We start from the raw sequence: 7500 nt of genomic DNA on the forward strand, positions 1-7500 counted from the left end.
TTTCAATCTTGGTAAATTTAATTTTAACCTGAGTTGAAATTGGAAGTACGAAAAATGAACAAAAATTTCATAAATTGTTCGCAAGTACGTGTATATTGGTAAGTAAATCGGTGCTGGAAGGAAGGGAATATGGTTAACGTACGTTTTTCATGAGTCAGTCTGTAATAACGCCTTTGGTTGTTATTAAGTCTAAGCACTGATTTTAAATGGTTAGCATTAAGGTTAGGGTTAGGCATACTGTGCCTGATAACCAATTCTGCTTTTCTTTCTTAGGGCTTTTTAGAAGGCCATTGTTCATTGATGAATCTCCTTTAGAGGGCAGGGGGAAACAATATTAAATTATCTTCTAAGGAATAAAAGAACCGAAACGTACGTGATTTATTGTTGATTTTTAATTTGCTTAGTTATTTGCTCTATCGTTTAATTTGCTTATATGGTATGGAATTCGTAATGATCAAAAGCAAGTAAAATCTATTGATCAGAAGCCATTTTGTAGGCTCTTGTAAGTGTTATTTCTTTTGAATTTTAATCATTTTTTTAAATTTTGCTGAGTCTGTTTGTAGTGATAAATCCAAATTTTGTGATCATTTTGACAAAGCCCCCTCCAAGTTATACAATTTTGACAAGTAGCACATTTGGATGAAGGGGCGTTTCCATTTCCGTTTTGTTAATTTTCAGCGCTATATAATCCTGAAGTTTGAACTTCTCTTTTTTCTTCTTCCCTTTCTGGTGTAAGATTAAATGCAAAAGGTAGACTGCTGGCTCCCTACAAATAGCACTGATAAGCAGTATTTAAGTCTAAGCACCCATTTCAAATAGTGCTTATAAACAGTATTTAAGTCTCAGGACCCATTTTTGAGCGGTTAGCTTTCAATAACTGTGATTTAGAGTTAGTCTGCAAGTGTCAGACACTGCTCTCCTTCAATGTCAGGTTCACCCACTTTTTCAAATCATTAACCCTTCCCCTGGTCTGTATTTGATGTAGCTGTGACTTGTCCACTCACTTGGGGCTTTTTTATTTCTTTTCTCCCAGAGATTCCGAAAACCACTTCATGCAGCATTTTGGCAATTGTTTTGTGAATGGTTATGTTTTTTTTACAAGCGGTTTCTCCAAGATGACGACACCAGTGGTTCGAAGACGAGTTCTTTCCTTTGATTAAACTGCAAAGGTTATCTTTTGTAATTCAATTTTCCCATGCCACCATCTTCTTCTCACAGTGGGAACGCTGTGTTTGCGGCGAAAATCGGTTTGTTGTATCATGACTAGCAATGATGCCTTGTTCCTAGTGTATTTTGCATAGCGACGTAAATAAACTCAATTAGCACAATATTTGACTATTTGTCCTTCAGAATCAAGATCCCAGCTCTTTCAAACAATTTTTGCTTCCGTTGCACTGGAGAAGCAGAGCGTTTTCACTCTTCAGATAAATTTTGCCACCCTTTAACTTGTTCACGAAGTTCCATCGGCGGCCGTTTAGATTTGTGGATGAGCTCAAATTTTTCTAAGTCTTATTTTATGTCATTTACGCATGTGCGAAATGGTGGTTGTCGTGAAGGCTTGGAAATAGCTTAAACTCATTGGTAGGAAAAACATTTAGACGTCTTCAGTTGCTGATTCGCGGTTCATACGAAGGAGAAGAAATCTCGGATATCCGGTGGTGCGAGGGTTCGAATCCTTGGAGCGGTATGGAATGTTGGTAGTATATAAGTAAGGACCGTAAGGGGGAAGGTAAGAGAGAGATAGTCAGTGGAGGAAGGACGGAAGGTCAGGAAAGGTGAAGAAAGCTGTTTTCTTTTTTATCCCCCCCCTAAAAATCCAGGCCCCATTTTAATTAGATCCCCAAAAAAGGAGAAAACCCTTTTTTAGACAGTTTATAATAACCTAGGTTGAAAAAATTTGACCTAGGTTGAAATTAAATGAACCTGAATTTTATTTCAACCTGTAGCATATATCTGAAATGTTAAGGTAATGTAACAATCAAATTGAAATGCTGTTTAAATCTCTTAATTATATATTTCTTTCCAAGTGAGCAGAGGGCTGACGGAGCATTTTTTCAGTCACAAAACTGAAGTTCATGAAGCAAGTTAATTGTATGCCATTGTATCGTATCATATATTTTTTCAGTGTCTTTTGTTTTGCTGTTTGTAATGTATCTCAGGACTTGGTAGATGACACTTGACCCATAATTGTGCAAGCTATCTATTAAAAATTATCATATCCTAGTATTATTCATGTGTACTTGTTGCAGATTAAAATAGATTTCAGGTCAAAAATCAGTGATTTTAACCTAGTTTGATTTGAAATGTCTTTGTCTCTATTTATGATAATGAATACCAGACACAAAGAAATTAAAAATCAAACTAGGTTGAAATCACTTTGACCTTGAAATTAGTTTAACCTACAACATACTCACCTCTGGGGTAGGTTGGATTTCTCTCTCCCTTAGCTCCAAGAGGTCTTCTGGGAGTTGGACAGCACTAGGGGGTGGTGCAGTTCTTGAGGTAGTCTTGAGTTTATCCACTGGCCAAATATAATTATCAGGCAACGATATTATTTTAGATTCAACATCTCTCAGCCATGCTTTCCAATACTCAGATGCTGCTTGGGGCATATTCTGGGGATACTTGTTGGGAATGTCCCTCTTCAAACCCTCTAAGTCTAATCTAGCCAGGGAAGGACTCACCAGATTTGGCTTTCCATTGGGGACGCTCTGGTTAATTTGAAAATAGCAACACATTAGTAAAATTAATAGGAGAAAACATAGATAAGAAGTCAGCTTAATTTCTTCAACACATTCTTTGGATGCAGGCAAAGAAAGACATCTTAATTCCAAGTACAGTGCAAAGCTCTCTGGTGACGTCACAGAGATACTCGAATTTCTCACACAGGACAGCAAATTACGGAAAGTGGCTTCAAGCCGAATTATGCCGAAATCATCCAGAAAGTTGTCGACGCATCCATTCCATGCACAGAAAATGCCCAACAATCAATGGCAGCTCCAACATTGCTCTCTTTGATAGAGATCGACTTGATGTAAAATGTCACCCTTGTACCCCAACATGCTTTTAGAACAAATAACTGAGGTAGAAAACCATTATGCTAGAGTAGTGACCAAGTTTGGAGAAGTCCAATGACTTATTTCTCCTGCAACATTAAACCTGTGCAGTGCTACTAATCTTACTTTCCATTATTTCAAAGAAATTTCCTTTACAATCAGCTTGTAAACAGGCCGCACTACTTAATTTTCTCGCTTCCTTGCACATTCCTAAATCACTCTTTTCAGCGTCTCCCGCAGACCTGCTGAAGTTTCTAGTCTGGAAAGAAAGGAACGGCCGCGCTCAGGTCCATAAAACTTCCTGTTCGGGACTAGGCAAATCAAACTCCTGTGATTGCCCGTCAAGATTATCCGCCGGAACTTTTTAAACTCTTATTGGAAAGCTTCGAGCTATCTTGAGAGACGCCGGACTGGGCGGGGAAGGAGATGATAGATTAGGTATTGCCAACCCCGTCTCACACCCTTTGGTTAAGAGTTACTTGAGGTCGACTCCAGAGTCCGCCCCAAAAAATCAGTCCCCTTATTCTTGGACAAGTTGCAACGCTTGGCAGAATATATGTTATGTCAGATTCGTATTCCAGGGTCGTATTCTCCATTTCTTTATATTTGCTTAGTAGAGATCTTTGTTTTTTATCTATTGATTTTTTTCTCTGGGGACCACTCCTAAGACCTGGGAAGAATCCTGTATAGGGGGGTTTTATTTTTCCCTCAATCTTCGGGTTTATTGTTTAATCACACACAGGAGAAGACACTGCGTGGAGATTCTGTAAATACGTTTGCAGTCAAGCGTTGTGACAATCTGATCATGTTTCCCGTTCGTAATTTTGAACGCTATTTAGCAACCTCAAGACTATTAAAGATAGACCTCAGCAATGGATATTTACTTCGTGCAACTCAAGGGAATAGCTTTCTTGAGGATCCGTTTGTAGGCTAAGCGGTGGCCTTCTGACTGCCCTTTAGCATTACTAAAGGGATGGTGATTTGGAGGGATTCTTTGGTCCCGCGGCACGAAAACCAGAGTTTTCCCCCTTCGTTATCTCAGTATGGGAAGCTCAGACCTGGTACCAAATCAGATCTGTTATCGAGAAGAATGGACCAGTGCAAGCACAAAGGCCATCTGTTGAAGCTCTGCTACTAGATGGTGCAGCTATCGTTAACATGCTTAAGCCTGGAGCCTGCAAGACATTTCAAGTGTACAGTGAGACCGTCTTCCTTCCCGTGGTACGTAATGAACCAGTTAAGGAAGTCGAGAGGGTGGATGTGATATGGGACCGATATCTCCTGGGCAGTCAGATTCTGCACGAAGCAAGAGGAAAGAGTATCCGTAGACGCGTCAGACCGGACCAGACGGGATCCCAGGAGATTGGACAGCCTTTTTGAGGGTTGACGAGAACAAAGAGGAACTTTTCCTTTACCTGGCCCAGCCGCTTACTACAATTTGAACTGACCATGGAGAAGTAGTATGTACTAAACATGAGTTAGTTGTCTTTAGCAATGACAGAACTGACACTGCAGATCTATCACCTTGCACGCACGAAGAAACCGATACGAGGCTCCTACTATATGCCACTGACGCTGCAAGACGTGGGTACACTAAATTAATGATACCCACTGTAGATACTGATTTTGTGGTCATTGCAGTTTCAAAATTCCAATACGTTTCCTTATATATATATACTGCGTCGTGTCTACTCGCTAAACAGTGAAGCAGCTGTGTCAAATGATGGCCAGATACTGGGTTTTTGTTTTTGTTAGTTTTGTTTTCCTCTTTCAAGTATTATAAACTTTGACAAGAAATGTGCGAATTCAACACACAAAGATCACGATCGCCTAACTCTAGAGGTTGACCATTGTTTCTGCAAAGTCAACAATTTACTCTCCAAGACGAGGTTATTTATCACCAGGTAATTCCATCGTTTAGGAAATAGCAGCTACTTTATTATTCATCAGCGTAACAATTTTTTGCTGATTTTGGGGCTCATTTTGTTGCAAGTCAAGCACGCTTCCAACAGACCTGCTTCGCGCTGCTTACAGCGCACTACCACAAAAATCCTCCCGTATTTCAACCCACGTATGCAAATTTGTTAAGCTCGAAAATTACACAACATGTTCAATTCACAAAGGCTGGAAATTTCACAAAAACCTTTTTCAGCGAAAAAGTTCTTGAAACAAACAAAATATTTGCTTTTAGAGGCAAAAAACCCTTCCTATTTGAATTGCGTGCGTGCAAACAAGACACACAATCCGTGTCACAAAGCATATGCAATTAAATAAATTTTGGACAGTTGATATCAAACCCTTTTCGAACGAAGCTTGACCGTAAATAATGAAGCACGAAAGAGAGAACAAGCTGTCATTCAAATAATTCTTCACTGTCACATTTCCATTTTTTTTTTTTACCTTTGCAGAGCTGAGTACAAAATAAATGTAAATTGCCAGACAACTTAGATGCGACTTCAGTAAACACTGTGATGCATTCAAGGCGTTCGATTCCTTCAATGTTTGTTAAATCCATAAAAAATTGCTACTTGATTTCAGTGTTGTTGGTTGTGATTTCTGTTTTATTTAGTTTCGTTTCTATTTCCGATATTTCTTTGTTTACCTTTATTTCATCCTTTTGGTGCGCAAAGGCTCACGGTCTAGCTCACGTTTGTGATCGCTCGGGTTAGGATCGTGTTTCGTTCGTACAGTCGATAGGATTTGCAAGGAGGTTTATCATCATTGTTTTGAGGTCTAGCGATTCTTCTTAAAGGCCTTACTGTGTGGGTTAGATATGTAAGTACGCAATCTTTTAGTTTATTGTTGTTTCGTTTGGTTCATTTCGCTTTTTAGTTTTCAATTTAAGTTATTGCGTTAGCCTCCCTCGGGACCACGTGCTTATGTTCTTTAGGAGCATTCTTTCATTAGTTTTAGGTACATTGGTCCCAAGTCGTTAAGAATTATTAATAGACATTCATACTACGATTTTGTGTTGTTTTTACGAGGAACATGCAGTTGCATTGTTCGAGTTGTATTTGTGGGTTCCGCCCCCAATATGAATTTCGTACTTTGTAAATCGTTGTTGTTTCCTCATATAATCCTGCATTAGGAATTACGTTTTAGTTATCCTTTTTACACCTTCATAGTAGTTATTTTAGTTATGTAATTATTTTTAGTTTACGAGAATCATCTACGTTAGCACGAAATAAACAATCGATCAGTACTTGTGATTGGAACTTTCATCGCCTCCAGTGTTGGTTTTTATTGAAAATACGCCCATCTGAGCCTCGACGCTTCGCTGATTCATTCTCGATTGTCGTAGCCTCATCCACATTGTATATAATACCAAATTAGTAAAATGTTAGAAGCAAAGCTCACTTGATATCCAACGGCGAAAAATGAAATTGTTGTCGAAGACCATTACTCGTCGCTTTAAAGATTCCAGATATTTATTTTCACCGCCTGTCTTGTTCATCCAATTGACCTTCCATTCTTGAGCTCCATGAGGGTATATTTTGTTTAAAGATTCACTAAAACGCCATTCGCGATACATGACTTTCGACGCCATTGAAGGTTAACAAGAATTAGTGAAATTTCCAATTGTTACCGGAAGACTGCGTAGAGTTGAGTACAAATAAATACAAATAGCCAGACAACAGGGATCACAGATCCACTTAAGGTGTTCGATTCCTTCTCTGTCTTTGTTAAACCCATAAGTTACAAGAGAATTTTCCATTTGGTTTCAGTGTTCTACATAACACCACAATTGACTTGGCAAAATATTAGAAGTACAGCCGACTTTGATTTCGGCTCGACGGGCGAAAGATTGTTGTTGAAGTCCATTACTCGTCGCTTTTAAGATTCCAGATACTCATTTTTCACCGCCTGTCTTATATCCAATTGATGTTCTATTCTTGAGCTCCATAAGGGTATATTTTGTTTAAAGGTGCACTAAAACTCCATTCACGTTACAATGACTTTCGACGCCATTGCAGGTTAATTAAATGTTCTCCTGTGTGCACCAGAGAAATCTACACATTACCCCGACCCCCTCAAACCTAACAAAATTTGCATAGAAGACTCTATGCATAAAGACGCCACTTAGCAGGGGAGTGACAGGCAAGACTTTTACCGACACGGAAAAAAATTAAAAATATTACTCATTTTCCAACCGGGATTGCCATACTGCATAGCAACCCGGTAATTATGGAATAAATCTCAGGTGGGTCCATAGCTAATATTCTTCATTAGGTAATTCTCTGTCGTTGTGCAAAATTTGGTGCTTTTACCACAAATCCCACAATGCTTTCACCAATCTGCTGGACTATTCAGCTCGTATCACGGGCCGATGTGGTTGCTGCGTAGAAAGCTTCCAATGAAGTCTCTTTTTCGAAAACCGTCCCCCTAGGCTTTTCTGTCCGCCGTTGCTTTAACTTCTTGTATAACTGATAAATAAATTTGCCTT

Source organism: Montipora capricornis, chromosome 8 (assembly GCF_036669925.1).
Source record: "Montipora capricornis isolate CH-2021 chromosome 8, ASM3666992v2, whole genome shotgun sequence".
Taxonomy (NCBI): domain Eukaryota; kingdom Metazoa; phylum Cnidaria; class Anthozoa; order Scleractinia; family Acroporidae; genus Montipora; species Montipora capricornis.